The sequence below is a fragment of the Pipra filicauda genome, unplaced genomic scaffold (assembly GCF_003945595.2).
Source record: "Pipra filicauda isolate LSUMZ 115617 unplaced genomic scaffold, ASM394559v2 scaffold132_size2486313_pilon, whole genome shotgun sequence".
In the NCBI taxonomy this organism is placed as follows: Eukaryota; Metazoa; Chordata; class Aves; order Passeriformes; family Pipridae; genus Pipra; species Pipra filicauda.
Window position 1 is genome coordinate 1478822 of NW_024103796.1, and position 18395 is coordinate 1497216.

At 40.4% G+C, this 18395-nt stretch overlaps 1 protein-coding gene across 2 annotated transcripts in view; it reads left to right on the forward strand.

Moving 5' to 3' along the window:
• The window catches only part of TMCC3 (transmembrane and coiled-coil domain family 3), a 133449-nt gene that overhangs the window by 44432 nt on the left and 70622 nt on the right, over window positions 1–18395 (forward strand). The window contains exon 1 of one of the 2 annotated variants that reach the window (XM_039378228.1): window positions 13611–13621. The exons of the other annotated variant lie outside the window; for it this stretch is intronic. The gene's annotated coding sequence lies outside the window, so the exon portion shown is untranslated. Of the gene's footprint in view, window positions 1–13610; window positions 13622–18395 lie in introns of those variants that run through there. 2 annotated transcript variants of the gene reach the window in all.

Sequence of the window (18395 nt, forward strand, 5' to 3'; positions counted from 1 at the left end):
TGTGTCCTCTCATCTCTACTCTGTGGTGGGAGCCCCAGGGAACATTTCCCTCTAGTTAGATATTGCTGTAAATAGTCTGTGCAAGTACATTAGCAAAATAGTAGATGTTACCTCTGACAGTCTGGGGCTGTATGGACACTGTGCAGTGTCTGTACAGCTTGGCATCTGGCAGGAGCTGTCCATGCAATGGAGTGCTATGCTGTACTTGGAAGCACCACAGGTAGAAAGGCCTAAAGACACCTAGGACAAACTTATCTTTATTGGTTCATTTATCTTCTTTGACAAACTGAGGTATATAATGACTGATGTGTTTGTTGAGCACACTGTGGTGGTACTTTGGACTTTTTCCTACAGTTTTATTTCTTCAAATGCAGCTCTCTTATGATGCTGTACAGGACCAGGTGATCCTGCCAGAAGACTGCATAAAGCTCAGTTTCCACAAAACAATATATCACCATGCCCTTGTTTTAAAGATAGCCACTCAGGGATTAAATGCATGGGCTTCAGTGTCTTAGTAGACAAAAACATATAAGTAACTACTGCTTATGAGACTTGCCACACTAAATTAAAGCAAACAAAGATTAGGTGCAAGAATGTTTGCAGGACATTGCTCAAAAGGAAGATGGCTCTGGCTTCATTTACAAGGTGCAAATATTCTACTTTGTAACAAAAAATGTGTTTAATCGAAGTGTGACTTCCACTGGTAACTTCTGGTTTTGTTTTCAATATATGTTCAATGAGGCGACAAAAATTTTCCATGGGCAGAATTCAAATGTGCTGTTTTAAGGTCATGTGGTGGAAAAAGGCCTATTAAATATCGTACAGAAAGGACCACTAGACATCTTTGAAATTTTTGTGGGCACAGGAAGGGAGATAAAATTAGCATTTATTCATTGTTTATCTAGTTTTTCATATTTATTGCTAGCTCTAACTGTACTCTATTTCCTTTTTATTTTTTGAAAGTGCCAGTGTAGTTAGATTCTGTAGAAATGGTATTTTGGAGCAAATAGCAGAATTGCTGATGCCAAGTGCTTAAAAACTGAGACTGATCGAAAAAACTGCTTTCTTCATTTATCTTATGATTCTTGAGCCTTCAGATGCACTGAGATCCCATTTCACATTTTCTGTAGGAGAGCTAAAATCTTTGAAGTTTGGCATTGTTATTTTTCCTGCTGGCAGGTGATATGTTCATCTGATGACACTGATACAGACACTGGGCCCTTTATCATCATTGTGGAATTCATTATAAAGTTATGAGAGCTGGAATAGTGTGTTGGAAGGATTACATTCCCCTGGTAGTAACTTTGCAAACCTTTAAGTGTCTGAGTGAAGGTGGTAATTCTGAATATCTGACTTGTGCTGAATTTTTTGTCTAGAATTTGCTGGGAAGAAAAGGATTAATCCGTTCTGAGGGCAAGATTAAGGAAAATAGTTTGGTCTTCTCTGTTTGCTGAACTTTGACAGTAGGTTGGTGGGCTGCCAGGATCTGGTCTCCTTTGATGAAAAAGAGCGAAACCTTTTTGTAATACACAATAAAAATGTTTTTTGTTCTTGAAAGGAAAGAAGGATGTAGCATGCAACTGTGACTGTTTTACTTCCTATCTAACAGGCTTGGGGAAGGGATTTGCCTCCCAGATTTGCCTTCAGACTCCCCTCTGCTCCAAAAGATGAATCCAGAAACACAAATATCTGTTTCACCCCTTATCCTTTGCTAGCCTATGTGTTAAGAAAGTCCCCATGTAGTGCTGGTAAGTTTTTATTCCTCTGAGGGCAGCTAGGCACAAGATGGTTTGCTCCCGAGAGATTTGCTCGGTGTGCTGGTGTGCCCAGCCTGGAAGGGGGAGGACAAAGACATTTCCTTTTTTTTTGTGCAGGCAGTTAGCTCTAGACCACCAGCTTCGAATGCAAGAGGCAGAGGGATGGAAGTCTTAATTCCGGGAAAAGCTTGGCACAACTTAAGGAACAGCTCACAAGTACCAGGACTTCCCAAATGTAAGACATAGGAGTTCAGGAAGCCAGACTACTCCCGCTCTTCAGAGAACTTTTTGTCTCCTTAGAAATTTGTGTAGAAGGATTGAATGTTTTCCAACTGGAAAACATATCAATTAAAGGTGTACTTTGAATGTACTAAGTGCTATAAAAAAGCAAAGTTCTGTGCAAAATGGAACCAAAATTGATGAATATTATGACACTGTTATTTCTGTGTCTCACTTTCCCTCCTCTAAAATCGTAGCCTGTAATTTTCTAATGCATTTACAATAACTTTAGAAAAGCTTGAGAACTGTGGGATTCTATAATTCCACAGTAATGCCTTTGCAGAAATGCAGGGTACAGGGATTAGGAAGTGACATTATAAACTAAGAAAAACACAGTTGGAATGTTAGATGGATAGCAATGACAAATGCCATTTTCTTCATTCAGGTGAATGATGCGATAGTTTTTTTTAACAATTGTCCTTTTTTTCTGTATCCTTCAGCATCCATCAAAAGTACTGCTTTCGTGGTATGCTCTGACCAAGTTCCGTGCAAGGGTAAGGAGAAATCCAGGACATATTTTTCAGTTCTGGGAAGCATGGCAGAACATGGCAGGTCCTGCTCACCTAGGCAAAAGCATGTGGCTTTCCAACACAGGCTTTGTCTTGCTGCTCCTGAGAGTGAGGATGGCAGTGAGAAGTGTGGGCAGCCAGAAGACAAGTGCATTCTAGGACATGGTTCTTCCAGGGGGATTCCTGAGAAGCCAGTGTATGTATACTCCCCCCAGCATGGTGAAGCTGTGCCAGCTTCAACATAAATGGTTAATGTGACTGGCTGGTGTGCCTTGCACTGCCTTTTTATTAACAGGGCAGGAGAGCAGTGGGGCACTGTAGAAGCTTCCTTGTTTCAGGATGTGATTTCTTGCTTCCTTCTTACCCAGCCTTTGATTTTCCTCTTTCTCCTCCTCTGAGAGGGCTGACAGTTCTCTTATGTTTCAGGCACACACTCCTTCTTTCATCTCCTGGCAAATGCGCGTTGCCATTCTTACCCATCTTTGATTGACCTTGGTCAAGCCTCCCTTTTCATTCCCATTCCTCCATTGCAGGGTCCCTGACTGCCCATGGTACTCGCAGCTCTCTTCCCCTTATCTCCTGTGCAAAGAGTGATAATAGGTGCTTTTAAGCCTTTTCTCTGTGCATGCTGTGTTGCCATGATTCAGTGCATGGTGATGTGGCTTTGTTGGAATCACAGCGGTCCCTCTGACCTGTGCTTGCTGAAACTCTGTTGGTAGTTAATGAGCAGCTCTGGGAATCTGATCCTAGATGTGGCAGATGAATCTGGGAAAGAATGTGTAGTGTGAACAGTTAACTGTGCCTTTTGTTTTACCCTGCCTGATCCTTTAAATGAAGGTCTAGAATTGTGGAGCCCAGTGTTGGACCCTGGAGATTACTGAGTGGGCTTATTTATAAGTACTTTGGCAGGGGTCTTCATATCAAGAACTATTAAAAATAATGAGATACTGCAGCTTTACTAATGGTTTAAGAGGTTCTACTTGCATCTCAGTATGAGGCTGATCTGATGCAGCTATTTTCATTATAGTATCTAAGAGTGTTTTATTTTTCTGAGTACATCTTGTTCTGGCTCATTTCAGAAATCTGCTCTTAGCTCCAAGGTCTGCAATTGGTCTGCAATCTGTTGGCCTGTAATTAGTACCAATATTACAGTGCTGTTACTGCACTGGTCTGAACTGCTGGCTATTTTTAGATATGACATTGTTCAGGGTTTTGTTGCATAGCTTATTTCTCTTCTCATCAATCAACAGGATGCTGAGTATAAAATAATTCTGTTTTTAGAACAATTAGTGCAGACTTATGTAGATACCACTTAGCCAGTATTTACACAAACATATCTTTAGATGGAGACCGTGGTCCAGTCCCAGCTGATGTCTGAGTTCTCTCAACTTATATCTTCTCTTTGAATAGTAACACTTTAGCCCTCTGGTGGCAGTAGTATTGTTGAGTCCCAGTTAATATTAATTTCTGCAGCTTATGTATATAAGTGGCAGCTTCATGTTTCAGAGGTCTTCTTTGAATACCCTTAGGTTTTATCCACAAAGAAAGCTGTTTTGTCTCTTTCTTTCTCAGTACTGTCATTACAGGGAACTTGCTTTCTTCTACACCTCTAAATATACAAATCCACAGAGCCACAGAAAAAAACAATGCAGCTATTGAAGATATAGTCCTTGATTTTGCAGGAGAAACTTTTATTACTTTAATATCCCAGAGAGCAGGCTGGTCTACTTAAAGATGCAGGTTGAACGAGAGGTAATTAAATCTGAATTAGAAACAGGAAGTTTCCATCTGTGATTTTAAAGTCTTAGAAAATACTTATATAAGAAAGAAAGGTATCAGAGCACAGAACTGGAAAAACAGAAATCAGGAGGCTACCTCCAACATGGATGTTCTCTGCCCACATATACTAAGCAAGTCACCACAAGGAAAGATAGAAATGGGATCAGAAAACAAATTGGAATTCATCCTAAAATAAAGCTAGATCTGGGAAGAAATTTTCATAGAAAAAGAAATACTTGAAAGGTTTCATTTTGGAAAAATCCCGGGAGTGAAAGCATTCAGTTAATCAGTTATGATGCTGTAATTAATATTAATTATTCTTTATAATTTGATAGCATTCAGAGATATCAACAATAAATGAGCATTTAATTTTTTCTGTGGAATCTGTTATTGTTTTACCTATGTTGGCTTAAATTATTGCTTAAATTTCAGGAGTGTTAGGAAGCTTGATTCATTAATGTTTTTAAAAAGCTTTGATGCTCTGCGCTAAAAGATGGTATCAATATAAAAATAATGCCAGCACCTACATTTTAGTGTTGCTGATGAATCTCTGCAACTTGTGTCCTTATGTATGTTTAGGCAATTGTGCACATTTTCAGTTTCAGATTTCAAGAATTTGTATATTACTTCAGTCTTTTGCCCTGTGCTTCAGAAGGGTTTATGTAAATCTGCATTTTTATAGAGTAGTGTTTTACGCCTTATTTACATTTCAAGTGAGAAAAATACATCCAGAACAATGGGTGACTGGGGCTGAAACTGCTGCATACCTTGAGCAGATAGCATGTGGCAAAGTGGGGGTCCAAGACTGTGACCCCACTGCCTGGAGGGTTGCCAGCAGCTTTCCCTGCAGAAGACACAAGTCCATTCCATGGATGGAGAGAAGGTGTTTTGGCCCTTTCATCGAGGCTCTGCATCCAACTGTCAGAAGAAAGACGACCTCATGACTGCTGTGGCTGAACATTGCAATGTTCAATCATAAAAGCCAAATGTGTTCTGGTGAAAATGGAGACAGGGGACTCCTGAGCATCTCTAGTTATAGCAATCACAGTCTCACTTCTCTGGGTGTGGACACAAGCCTCCTCCATGGGTAAATATGAGAAATTAATAGCACTGCTAAAACTGTCCTGCAGACACTCATAAAGAGACCCGAAGTGCCGATATGGTTGTTCATCAGAGTGAAAAACTGCCTTACTTCAATAAGGAACTACTGCTAACAGAACAGAAACATATATGAGGCCAGTTTTCCTCTCTTATTACTGAGCTATCTGCCCAGGATATCTCCACAGGAAAGCAGAAGAGAAACCCTCCTACAAGACTTGGTTAACAACTAAATTGAGGTGTAGGGACTTTTTAAAGGACTCTTTAGGGAAATAAATAACTTTTTATTAACTTTGCCAGGAAATACTGCTGAAGATCATCAGCTTTTTTTAGCATTTAATTTCTAAATTGCATACATGTGTAATTTCTGGGTGACAATGGTCTTTTTCAGTAATGAATGTAGCTTCTTATTTGCTCCATTGCACAACTTGCTTGTCTTAAGTGTGCTGAATCTACCATCTTCTTTCCAAACTTATGGAAGTCATGTACCCCAGACAGCTGTGAGATATTCCCAAGCTGGTTAGAGTTTGTATCAGCCATAGTGTAGCCAGCAGGACTAGGGAAGTGATTGTCCCCCTGTACTCGGCACTGGTGAGGCTGCATCTTGAATCCTGTGTCCAGTTCTGGGCTCCTCAATATGAGAAAAACATTGGGGTGCTGGAGCGTGTCCAGAGAAGGGCAACAGAGCTGATGAAGGGTCTGGAGCACAAGTCTTATGAGCACAAGTGTACTTATGAGGAGTGGCTGAGGGAGCTGGGACTGTTCAGCCTGGAGAAGAGGAGGCTCAGGGGGGACCTCATCACTCTCTACAACTACCTGAAAGGAGGTTGTAGCCAGGTGGGGGTAGGTCTCTTCTCCTAACAAGCAATAGGCTAAGAGCAAATGTCCTCAAGTTGCACCGGGGAGGTTTAGGTTGGATATTACAAAACAATTTCTTCACCAAAAGGGTTGTCAAGCACTGGAACAGGCTGCCTGAGGAAATACCTGGTGGTATTTAGAAGACGTGTAAATGTGGCACTTTGGGACATGGTTTAGTGGTGCACTTGGCAGTCTTAGTTTAAAGTTGGACTTCATGATCTTAAAGTTCTTTTCCAACCTAAATTATTCTGTAATTCTGTGATACAGTGAGTGTGTTTGTTCCCTTTCATCTCCTTGTGTGAGTGTTGGGGGGTGGGGCGGGCAAAAGGACTAGGAGGACTTCACAGGTAGCACATGTGTATCCCCTCCTTCCTCTTGCTGCCCCATGTCCTCTGCTTCTTCCTACACTAGAAGCTGCATAGGGCAGACACCTCTCCTGCCCCATTCCTGCCGTGGCTCTGCCTTGAGCATTCAAAGTAATTTTATGCAGATCTTGCATTTTGGGGTCTTGGTCAGTTTGCCATCTTTGGACATCAGAAACTCACAAGAAAGTGTGGTATATGAGGAAACGAGTGTGTCCCAGAGTGTTGGAGAAAATGAAAGGCTGCTGACTCCTGTTGGGGTCCCCTGGGCTCCAGAATTGAATAATGTGTACTGCCATTCAGTCTACCTTTCTTCTATGACAAAATACAGCTTGAGGATTAATATGATGCAGGGAGACAACTCCAACTGCTTCTAATTTCCTTACTAGGAGCCCATCTGTCTAGCTGCCAGGATGTGATACAGTTGTATTACTAGTTGCATTGACTCACTCTCTTTTTCTAATGATGCATAGAGATCTATTACCCATATGTTGTTTCCAGTGAGTGTATCTGCCTTTCATACATTCTCTCCTGAGGGATTCTTGGGAAATGAATGGGACTCTTGCAAACAGATTCTCTACTAATCTGTGAAAACGTGCTTAGGAGGGAGCTGGGAAATTGTTTCCCTTCTCTTATGGTCCTGTGTGATATATGTGCATGAGTTGTCTCTGAATGGGTTTTCATTTCTTTTTTGATTTCTTCGTTAAAAAGTGTGTCACACATATCTTCCTCCTATTTCTTATGTCTAATACGCAGCTGAGCAAGTCTTTCAAAATCATGTCAAGACTGGAAAATAGAGAAGAGTGTGTTGGCTCATTCTCAGTGCAGATAAAAAAGGCTTGGGAAAAATATCATGAATATGCTTGTCCCCTTTACCTGGTGGCAGTGGCTGCACCCACGGGCCACTGAGGCCTCAGTTAAACTCTGAGATATGGCAAAGAATCAACATCTACTCATTTATGCGCTTATTTTATTTTGTTCATTTACTACCATTTGCTGTTATTTCAACATTAGAGGTGTTTGCGATGAATTGTATTCTGAGTTGCTCCATAGTTGTTCCACTAAGGACTAAGCAACGTACAACAAGCAATGTCAACAGAGCATATCAATTCACTCTTATATTCTATGTTTTGCTTTCTTACTGAAGGATCTTGACTCTTTTTTTAGGTTTTTAAAATACTGATGTTAACCCTAAGTGGACTAGGATCTGCGCGGTGAGAGAGGAACCCTATCTCAGGCCATATTGCCACAGACAAAATGTAAATGTGCTCCAGCTCATTGGTTTTATTGTTCAAGAAAGCCAAGTGGCTGGATCTACTGGATCATTTACTTGCAGTGGCCAGACCAGGATGGTGTGTGATGGGATCTAGATATGGTGTTTATCAGTGAGGCTGCTCATCATACTCACAGAGCCTTAGGTCTTCTGGCTTCAGTAACATGCTGATTGCTAGATTAGAAAAAGGCCTCATTGCATTTGTTACTTTTAGTAGGCTTGTTTTGACTGGACACATTGACATAATAGCAAGTAACAGGACTTTCTATACAGAAATGGAGAGTTAGCATTCTTTATCTTAGATTCACTTGGCTAAAGCAGAATCGTGCCACAGAACCTACCTTTTGCAGTATGTTGGACTTTGAGTATTTATTAATTCTTATGTATATGAAACTTATATGTTAATATATCCTCCCTTATTCTGAGACAATATTTTAAAATGCTTAGTTCTTCCCTGATTTCATTTCCCCAGTGTTCCTACCATGACAAAATCAAAGAATAAATTTCACTGGCAGTGTTGTGGCTCTGCTTGTGGTTCTGTGTGCTTTTCAGTCAACACCCTTGTAAGAGGTGACATGACGCTCAATTTGGTCTATTTTAAAAGAACTGAATTACAGTCGGAGGCATGCACAGTATGTCAATAAATAATGTTGCTCTCTGCAGATATTTCTGGGGTTTGGTTTACTTGGTTTTTACTGGGTTTGGATTTTTTTTCTGTAGTTATTACTTGTACTTAAGGAAGGAAGCAGACTACTTAAAGGCACGTAGGAGTTACCAATTTCACTAGTAGTAGTGAAACTGTCTCTAGTTATAATCACAACCAAGTGCATCAGAGGAAAGTATAGTAGTATAGCAGCATACGGTGTGCTTCGTAACTTGTCTCCACAAAAATAGCCTTCATAATCTCTTCTGTCTGCACTCTTTCCCTCCTCCAATGCCGAGGATGTACTTTTTAACATTAATTTCAAATTTTCTATTTACAAGTTGCATTGTTGTTCCTGAGTTGTTCTCATACAAAATCATTTGTGTCCTGCTCGTTTCCTCGTAACCCTGCAGGGTAGGTCCTGACCATCTGGGCAGGCTTCAGGTGGCAGATGATTCCCAGGGAAACATGACAGATATGGCATGTCCAAGAGATGTCTGTGAAGGGAGATGAAATGTCCTTAAGAAATAATGAAACCCTTCAAGAAAGCTGAGAATAAACAGATTCGGGAATTAACCTTGCATAGCGAAGATACCAGGTAAGAAATTGGGCAGGATGGTAACTTCTTTGTGAATTTATATTCTCAGGATATAATTCTGTCAAATGACAATAGGATGTGTCTCAGGTTGAGTGCAAATACCTTTGCTGCCTGTTATTCTGTGGGAAATCCACCAACCTCTGGTGAACACTTTCTTGCCAGCTTATGTTCACTACTCCTCACTGCATTAACTGTGAGTCAGGAGTTCACAGCACAGCACTGACATTTCACATCACCCAAGTGAACCTAACAGAATTTAGGGTGATTGATCTCATCCAGACCATTTAACAGCTGAACGTGAAGGCTGTCAGCTTTGTTTCCTCCGTCTGTCAGGTCTCTCTTTACACAATAGGTGTCAGCAATGTATTAAAACATGTGCCATGCAGGAGGGCATCTCTGCAAGAGGTGAGCCTGGCCACGCTGTAGAGGCTGTGCACTTCAACTAGTCCAGCTAGGAGAAAAAAACCAAATGCGATGAGATCAGGTATTTTTGTAGATTCTTGTAAATAAACTGAGTTGCATCAAAATCCCATTTCCTTGAATGCCAGAGGAGTCAGTCAGTAACCCAGGGCAGTTTCCTTGCTCACATCCCCAACACTTGGGACAGCAGGTGAACTCCCCAGAGCTTCCTCTGAAAGTTGCTTCTGTCACCTCCTGCTGCACTTGTTCAGCTGTGCTTAAGGTTTCTTGAGGTATGGCTGGAGAGATGCAAGCCATCACTCTCTCATGCTGAGCTGTCACTCCTACAAGTGTTTGTGACCAAAGCCATTCTCCGCAGAGCTTTGCCATTCAGTGTTCGACAGCTTTCGTCCCTCCCCAATCTGTGAGGGAAGGAGGGATGAATAAATACGTCTGTCAACGAACATCTGACAGGGATGGTTTAGCTAGCTGGTCCCCAAGGGAGCACTGTGTCACTTTAGCTCCTTCGCGTTTTTTTACGTTTCTGTGAATTTTGGATTTTCTCAGCTTTCTTGTAGTCCTTTTGGGAGACTAACTACTTGCCCATAAAGGGATGTGATGCTACTCTCCCCACACTGGTTTTGTGGAAGGTGTTTAAGTTTCCTCTGAATTTATCTGGAAGATTGAACACTTCCAGCCATAAATGCGTTAAACTAATTGCTTTACAAATACCTGACTGTATTAGTTTCAATCAAAACTTTTCAGATTATCAATTGGTAAAAAGAAAGATAAATTTTATCGATTTCTTGTCATCGTTATGGAGGCACTACTCTGGAAACATGAAAAGTATGTGCATCTGTCAAGAGTTTCACTTTTATTAGGAAGGTTGAGTATCATCTGTTAAAACAGGAGATTTGTAAAGTAGACACTCATTAGAAATTCGAAAGTATTCGCTGAGAGGTTAAATGAATTGAGGCACACTATGTATTTCCCTTTCTCCCCTTCCTCCCCCCAGACAGGTGTATCCTGTAGATGAATCCGTTTAGGAATGTTTTATAATAGACCTGTGGCTTACAGTGTCTTAAATAACTCTTTTTTCCTAAATACACAAGCAACTGTTTCCATCTTTGATAAAGGTGTTTTCTAGTGTCTGTTATGGTGTTGCTAAAACAAGCTATTATCATTTAAATGGCCTTAAAAGAGGCAGTTTGTATAATGACTGGAGGCAAGAAAACCAAAACATTGTGCCTTTAATACATACCCCAGACACATTCATATTATTTAAAGAAATTTCAAGGACCTAGTTAGATTTGGCATCTTTTAATTAGAAGCTTAACACTGAGCTGTACTCATGCCACAGTTAACTTGGACTCTTACTAATGAATTCCCTAAATACATTTTTATGCAAGTTGTTGCTACCCAGTTGCTGGAAGCAGGGGAGTGCTGGGGAACGAGACAAGCAGTTGCAAAAATGTCTGGGACTAATTGCCTCTTAGGGCTTGACCTCGTCAATTGCTTGGTTTTCGTCAGCTTCAGTGATTTATTTTTCACGGAATCAGAGCCAGAAAATATGAAAGCAGTCTAGTAGGTTTGCTTTTGAAAAGCACTGTCTGTTGGTCATTTTCAGGCAGTGCTGAGGCAATGGTATCTTTGGGATGCTGTAGAGAGAGTCCAGTTCCTGGTTTAGTTGAACTTTGTGACTTGAGCGAGTTGTTTCTGCCAAGACAGTCCACAATATTAATTAATTTTTAGCTACATCAGAGGTTGGGACCAGGATATACAACTTCTTTGATAAAGCATTTAGTTGTATTACATTTTCTCTGCCAACTTTTGTACTTAGCAACCATGAGTCAAACCTTCCTAAGTAATGAGATTAAAAACAGTAGCTTTTTTCTCTTTGTCTTCTGTTTTATGAGGAGTCAGGTGACACTCATGACAGTTTTTAGCTTTTATTTGTAATCACAAATTTACACTATTAAAAAATATGGAAGCTGAGAATCTCACTGGGTTTTATCATTCCAGGACTGGGAGCTTTGAGAAATACTATTTGTCAGGAAATTGGAATAAAATCATGACAGTTGACAGAGCTGTGATGGGACAATAGAACCCTCCTTTGGTTCTGCATGCAAGCCTGCAAGAAGGCTTATGCACCTCTCCCAGTGATATCAAGGGATCAAATTTGTCAAGGGATCAGGGTTTCCTGACACAAAAACACAAGAGGACCCAAGCCAGGAATGACAAGTAAATGACACTAAGGAAACTTGTGGAATCACCACAAGCATCGTCCTCTTGGAAAGGCTATGTGGGATCCCAGCCACTGCCTGCCCTTACTGTCTCTGTTGGCTAGCTGTCTATGAATGGGGAGTTGAGGAATCTACCTACTTCTCAGCTATACAGAATCCCTGTCAAAAATTGATTACTTAGCTCATGTGCAGCTGTACTGTAGAGACAGCTGGTCCTCACATTCCTCTTCTGAGCTACGTGCCATGAGTACTCTTAGTCCTGGTGTAAGAAAGGTCATGGTCTGACCTAACCTTTGTCTGTGACAGTGGTGCAGTGTTTATCTGACCTCCAAGAAAACAGAAGGAAGTAGTATCTGAATGTCTTCTCTGGTAGTGAGCATAGGGATTTACTTGTTCTTCACAGAGAAATGTGCAGTGTTAGGAAAACAGTGTTTACAAGACAGAGCTCCGGACGGCATTCAGAGATGTTTTTCAACTTGTTGAAGTGACTGCAGTCTGAGGTACCGGGACACAAGAATAAATCCTAAAATTAACAATAGTGGTTTTTAGTTGCACATTCTGACCCTCTCAAGATTTCCTAGCTGCCTACAATAAGGAATTAAAACCAAATAGGTGCTGTTAACATTGTATAGTTCTGATACAATGGCCAAAGAGGAGAGTGATTGGAGAAAATGTCAAGAGCAAAATTACTCTTTCATTCCACAGAACAAAAGTAGAAAGTTATCTTCTTTCTAAATTTTCATGTTTGCATCACATCTGAAATTGATATTTCCTAACATGATTTAAATAGGCTATGAATATACTTCTCTGGTTTAAAAAAACTGATTATTTTATCCCAAGGAAGATCTGTGCATCATGACACGTGTTTCAGAAGCTGCTTGTGTTCTGCTGAAAAGTCATTAGACTAAGAATGAGGAATGGCATATGCTAGAAACTCAGCAGTGTAATTATATGCAAGAACTCTGCTTCAGCCTTTGATGCTACAGTCTAGATTCAGTTCTTGAGGCTCCTGACAGTTTTATCTTATGAGTTACTTAACCTGACACACTGCTGAACCTCTTCTCTGTAGTATAATGCTGTGCTGTGTGCTCCCACCCTCTGGAAACTGTGAAGGCAGTTGCCAAAAGAGCATGTGTGAGATAAAACCGTTTCCTTTCAGTATTGGTATTACACTCTCACTTCCTTTTTTGGATGTGTACAAGTGGAAAGTGTCAGCGTTGTGTGCAGAACTCAAATATACTCTCTTCAATCAACCAAGCTAAGACTTGGTACTAAAAAACACACCCCAACAACCAAGTATCTGTTAGTTTAGCCATTTTGGTTATGATATGCATGTGCTCTTTGGTCTACCAGGCATGTGGAGTCCACAAGCTGTGTTCTGGAACTGGGGGAAGTTGAGAAATGAGCATTAGAGCAACATGTGTTGACTCTTTAGAAAGTTTGATTTCCCCAACCCTGATGACACTTTCATTTGTATCAACTCTTTCACTTATGCAGAATGTATTTGCTGTTCCTACGACTCTCCATCAACACTCTGCATGCTAACAGCCAGCTACTATGTGGCACTTATGGAAGTGGGTCAGCTAGAGGGAAGGATGTCAAGGAGAGGAGGCACAAACCACACTTGACACGCAAAGAGGGCTCAAAACAAAGAGGCTGGTCATTGTCTTCTCCTGCTTCTGTTCTGTCAGATGTGTCTGCTCAGATGCGTAAGAAATTACCTTTTTTTTTTTTCTTGAAGCTCCTATAGGGGTAGAGCAATGAAAGCTTTAATACTACCAAGGAACTGAGAAGATCTGGAGCTCTGCTGAGATTTGCAGCAGGTATCATATTTAGTATATGCCTAGAAGATTTATTGTGGTGGATTGTCTGTGCTTCATATTAGACCCAGTGGGAATCCTTGGATAAGAGAATTGGATTTCAAAAGATTAAAGAAATTCAGAGGGAAAAGGAGAGAACTGGACTAAACAATGGAAGATCTATCAGGCTGAAGAAAGCCAGCTTTTTCTCAAAAAATTAGGTATCTATAGGTAAATTGAGGAATCCTATACCACACCTGTTATAGGTAACTGTTTATTTTTGATGTTATATCTGACATGGATGGTTTTGAAAGGATCTGGCATAGTTGTCTCTGTATTCTCTAAGTTTTGCTCAAAATTAGGTATAGCCAATGGCATTTGTGTAACTGTTTGTTTGTTTTCCTTGAAAAAATGGGGTAATATATAGGCATTTCTCCTTGTGGATTTGATTTGTTCATGTAGAGTGCAAGCCAACCGTCCTGAGGCTGGCTATTTTGCTAGAATGGTGAATGCTGTGGCTTTCATCAAATGAAGACATTGGGAAAAACTGGAATACTATGTTCAGGCAAAGGATGCTGTTCCTCTGTCTCCACACCTAATTTGAAGAATTCAGGAAATTGGTAAGCTGGTGACAACAGACATTTCTGCAATGCAGATTCACTTGTGACTAGAATAATTCATGTCTAAGCATGCCATGGTGATCTGCATCAGACAGATGCTTTACGAGTGTGTCAAAGTCTTCTTTAGCAGGTGACACTGGGCCACTCCAGTGGTAAATCTTCCTCCTGTACAGGCAACCCCCAGCATGTGGCACAAAAGTAGATGGCCAGTGGGTCCATGGGTATGAGATCCCTGGGGAAACAATCTAGAAGAGGCTGAAGGCAAGTTTAGCTGCTGTGGGACCCCTTGTAGCAGCCATTTGGCTGCTTCTGAAGAGTGGATCAGATAGGACTGACGAGTGAATCAGATCAGTCCTGAAGAGTGGATCAGATAGATCAGTGGATCAGATAGATCAGTCCTGATCAGTGGATCAGATAGATCAGTGGATCAGATAGATCAGTGGATCAGACAGATCAGTCCTGAAGAGTGGATCAGATAGATCCACTGAAGAGTGGATCAGATAGGAGGTAATCTTTCAGCTCCCCACAGATCTGCAGCTGTATTTGCATTTCTTTGGGGGGCAGTTCAGGTAAAGGAAACCCCATTGTTTATGTGGGAGTTTTGACATCTTTGCTCTTTGACTGCTTTGGAGATTCCAGCCTTCTGCAGATCAGCTAAAATCTGTCAGTCTGTTCTGCCTATTTATTTCTGCCTTTCCTCATCCCTGGGAAGGATTTTTTTAGCAGACAGGAACCTAAGTCACAGACTCAAAGACTTGCAGATGAATTTTGTCATTGACTCATCACATGCCCATTGATAATCCATCTGCAAATAAGATAATTGTCTGTAATTTGGGGTGTCTCATGTAAAGACCTCAATTTCCACAGCTAAAAGATGAGACTAATACAAATAACACAAGGATATTGTGTAGAATATTTAACTGTATCTAACTATTGAAGAGCTCTTTGCAGGTATAGAGTGCTTTTTAATGGGTAGTTAGCATTATTTAACTGTACTTCCAGCCATAAAATGTCCCAAATGAAACCAAATCAAGCTTTTATTCTAACCTGTACATAGAGAATAATTTTCCAGCCATGACTGCATGTGTACTCTCATCTGACTGTATGCTCTGATCTGACCCACTTATTAACTCTTGACAATGAATTGAGTTCAGTCTCATCTGTCTCAGTAGCTCAGATATTCCTAGACTTCATCCTGAAAACCACTGCACACAGTTAATGTAGTAAATCCCCACAGTAACAGAGCAATTGTCCCATATCAAGACGTTGAGGGTTGAGAGCCCTACTCAGTAAGCAGGGATGAAATTTAAAACCCAGTATATGCCATACTCAGCAGGAAGGTTTTTAAACTGATGGAAAGGGACTAGATTGATTGATTGCTCAGGCACTAGCTCACCTGTTGCAGGTATCACAGAGATGCAGAGAGCCTTTCTCCAAAGAAGGTACCTGCTTTGTCAGTTCAGATATACCCCAGAGTGGCATGTGCTTCATCTGCATATATCAAGATACAGAGAACTAGGATAACACAGGATTTTCTTTCTTCTTGGTTTCACTGGCTGGAAACAAGTTCCCTATTCATTTACTAAGAACAAGTGTCAAAGCAGGCTGTGGAAAGTAGCACAAAAATGCTGATCATTATAATTTCACTGTGATGTTTATCACTGCATTTCAAGAAGTGATTTCTTTTGAGAGACAATTTCATGCCTTGCTTATTCCTAATGCATCCTGTTGCTACCTTCAATTGTATAATTTTAGCAGATACCTCCACAAAATCTTTCTCAGTTCCCAAATTTTAAAATATTCTATATACTCCAGCATGACTGTCATTAGCCTTTAGAATCTATCAATCTCCTATGTTGCCTTTTAAATTTATTTTTCTAAAAATAGTTGATTACCTGTAGCAACGTGTGATTGATGATACTTCTGCAGCCTGGCAGAACCCAGTTACATGGTTCAGCAAATGTTCACTTTTTGAGGAGTCACATTGGGAACACCTTATCTCAGAAGTAGTTTTTGGCATTTTCCCATTTCTTCCTCTTTAATGTGCTTAGGTGTTTCGGCGTTCCTTGTGGTGTGCTGAAATCCTGTCTCTATACACTCGAATTCCAGCTCCAACTTTCCCTGCCCAAAGCTTGGCACAAAGCAGGCTGTCATTACTTCTTTCATCCTTCTACCAGTTTTTTTTTCATTTCAACCTGAGTATCTCCTGTCTGATGTTTCTGCCATGGGATGTATGTTTTGGAGTAAACAAGATTTGTTTTTATTTCTCCAAGATAAATTACCTGTAAAAAGAATAATCATTGCTTGAAAAAGCTAATTGCACTTAGTCAGTCTAAAACACAGCAGTTAGCGTGTCTCATTTCAGAGCTGGAGGCATATGTCTGAGCCCCTTGCTCTGCTCAAAGGCTGCTCCTAGTGAGCACTGCTGGGAAAGGGTATCTGCTCTGTCAGGAACAGCCAAGAAAAGGTACAGGACACAGTACTAACCCCATCCTAGTGAACTCTTGTGCTTTGAGCTATAGAAAGGAGCACATTTGCTGTGCAATCTGAATTGGTTTGGGTCAGGAAAATAAAAAGGAATCAATCGGATGTGCCTGAAGCTAAATGAGTAATTTATTTAGCAGTGTGAAGTTTGTATTAATGTGAAAGCAGGAATGGTGCATGTGTGTCAGAGAGCAAGAGGGAAAGAAAACTTCACAGTTATTATAGTTAAAAACCTGTATGTTCAGATCTGATGCTAGTCAAACTTCTTAGTAGTTCTGAATGATGCTGACTGGAAAGCTGGTGGTTAGTGCTGCTAGATGTACACTTAAATCCAATAAAAGAATTTCTTTGTCCACACATGAAAACATATCTGTGTAAATCCTCTCATCCCTTCCTGCCTACCTTGCCCAGCTTGAACTTCTGAGCAGGAGGAATCAGGAAAGGACACTGTGTTGGATTTACGGTTAATTTTGGCCATGCACATATGATGTAATTATATGTCATGCCAGACAATAGCTGTATTATGTCACCCTGATTAAAGAATGGACTGTTGTATCAGTAAGCTACTGCCTATCATGATGCGAATCTGCACAATGCTGGTAATTTGGCAGACTTTTAAGCTAAAGAATTATAACCGCTTTCCTCTTGATGACTTTATTAAATCCAGATTGATCTTTCATCCAAGATGTCAAGGAATCTGCCAGCAGCTTAGCAATTAATGAGAATAATGACCTGCTGTAAAACAAACAGCAGTGAATTAAAAGTACAGGTCATGTCTGCGTTTGCCAGCAAGATACAGATAACTTTTTTTCAGCTGTTCTTAATTCTCTTCTTTAAAAAAAGGCATAGACACTAGAGAGAATCTGTTAATTGCAATTGAACTCAGGTTCCTATTTGAGTGCTCAAAAATTTTGGCTCACAAATAGGGACAGCTTGTGGTGTAGCTGCTAAGTCTGCTGTAGCAATTCTGGCCCTAAGCCTTTCACTGTGTTCTTCGAAGATTTCTGCCCCTGCTGCTAGGATTGCTTGACTAAAGCGGTTGCAGCTGCTTAAATCATAGCTGGATGCACTGGAAAAGACCAGAACTGATGCCAGTTTACGTTATTATGCCAGAGTGATACAGCATCTTCTTCATTAGGAGCTGACCCGGTCCTGTAAAAAGGGAGACTGACATCTAAAATGGTCAGATTGTTGGAACAGAAAATTATTTTAAGCTTTCTTAAGCTCATCTGTATCTACTAATGAGTCAGAGTTTTAATTCCCAATGAATTAAACCGATCAACTCTGAGATAGTTTTGTGCTTAAGCATTTAAGGGCTAAATTCTTAAAAATGCTCAAGTTACTTTGATGGTAGGATAGAAGTTCCTGAATCACTTAGACTTTGCAGTGATGTACCTAAAACAAATGGTACAACAAATCCTTTAAAAAAATGGTACAACTCAAACGCTATCTGATAAAAATGTTATGTCAAAAAATGTGCATGATCAGAGTGAATGTACTGTTTCTGCTTCACATTTATAATCAAAAGGGTTTATTTTAAAGGTTAAATGCTTTACATTTTTGGACAAACATGGAAGTGAAACTGTGTTATATTTTACCAAAATTTTACAGCACTTCTACTTTCCTTTCATATCAACACAGGCCACATTGGTCAGATTTTATCTGCATAAAATATAAGAAACATCCCTATTACA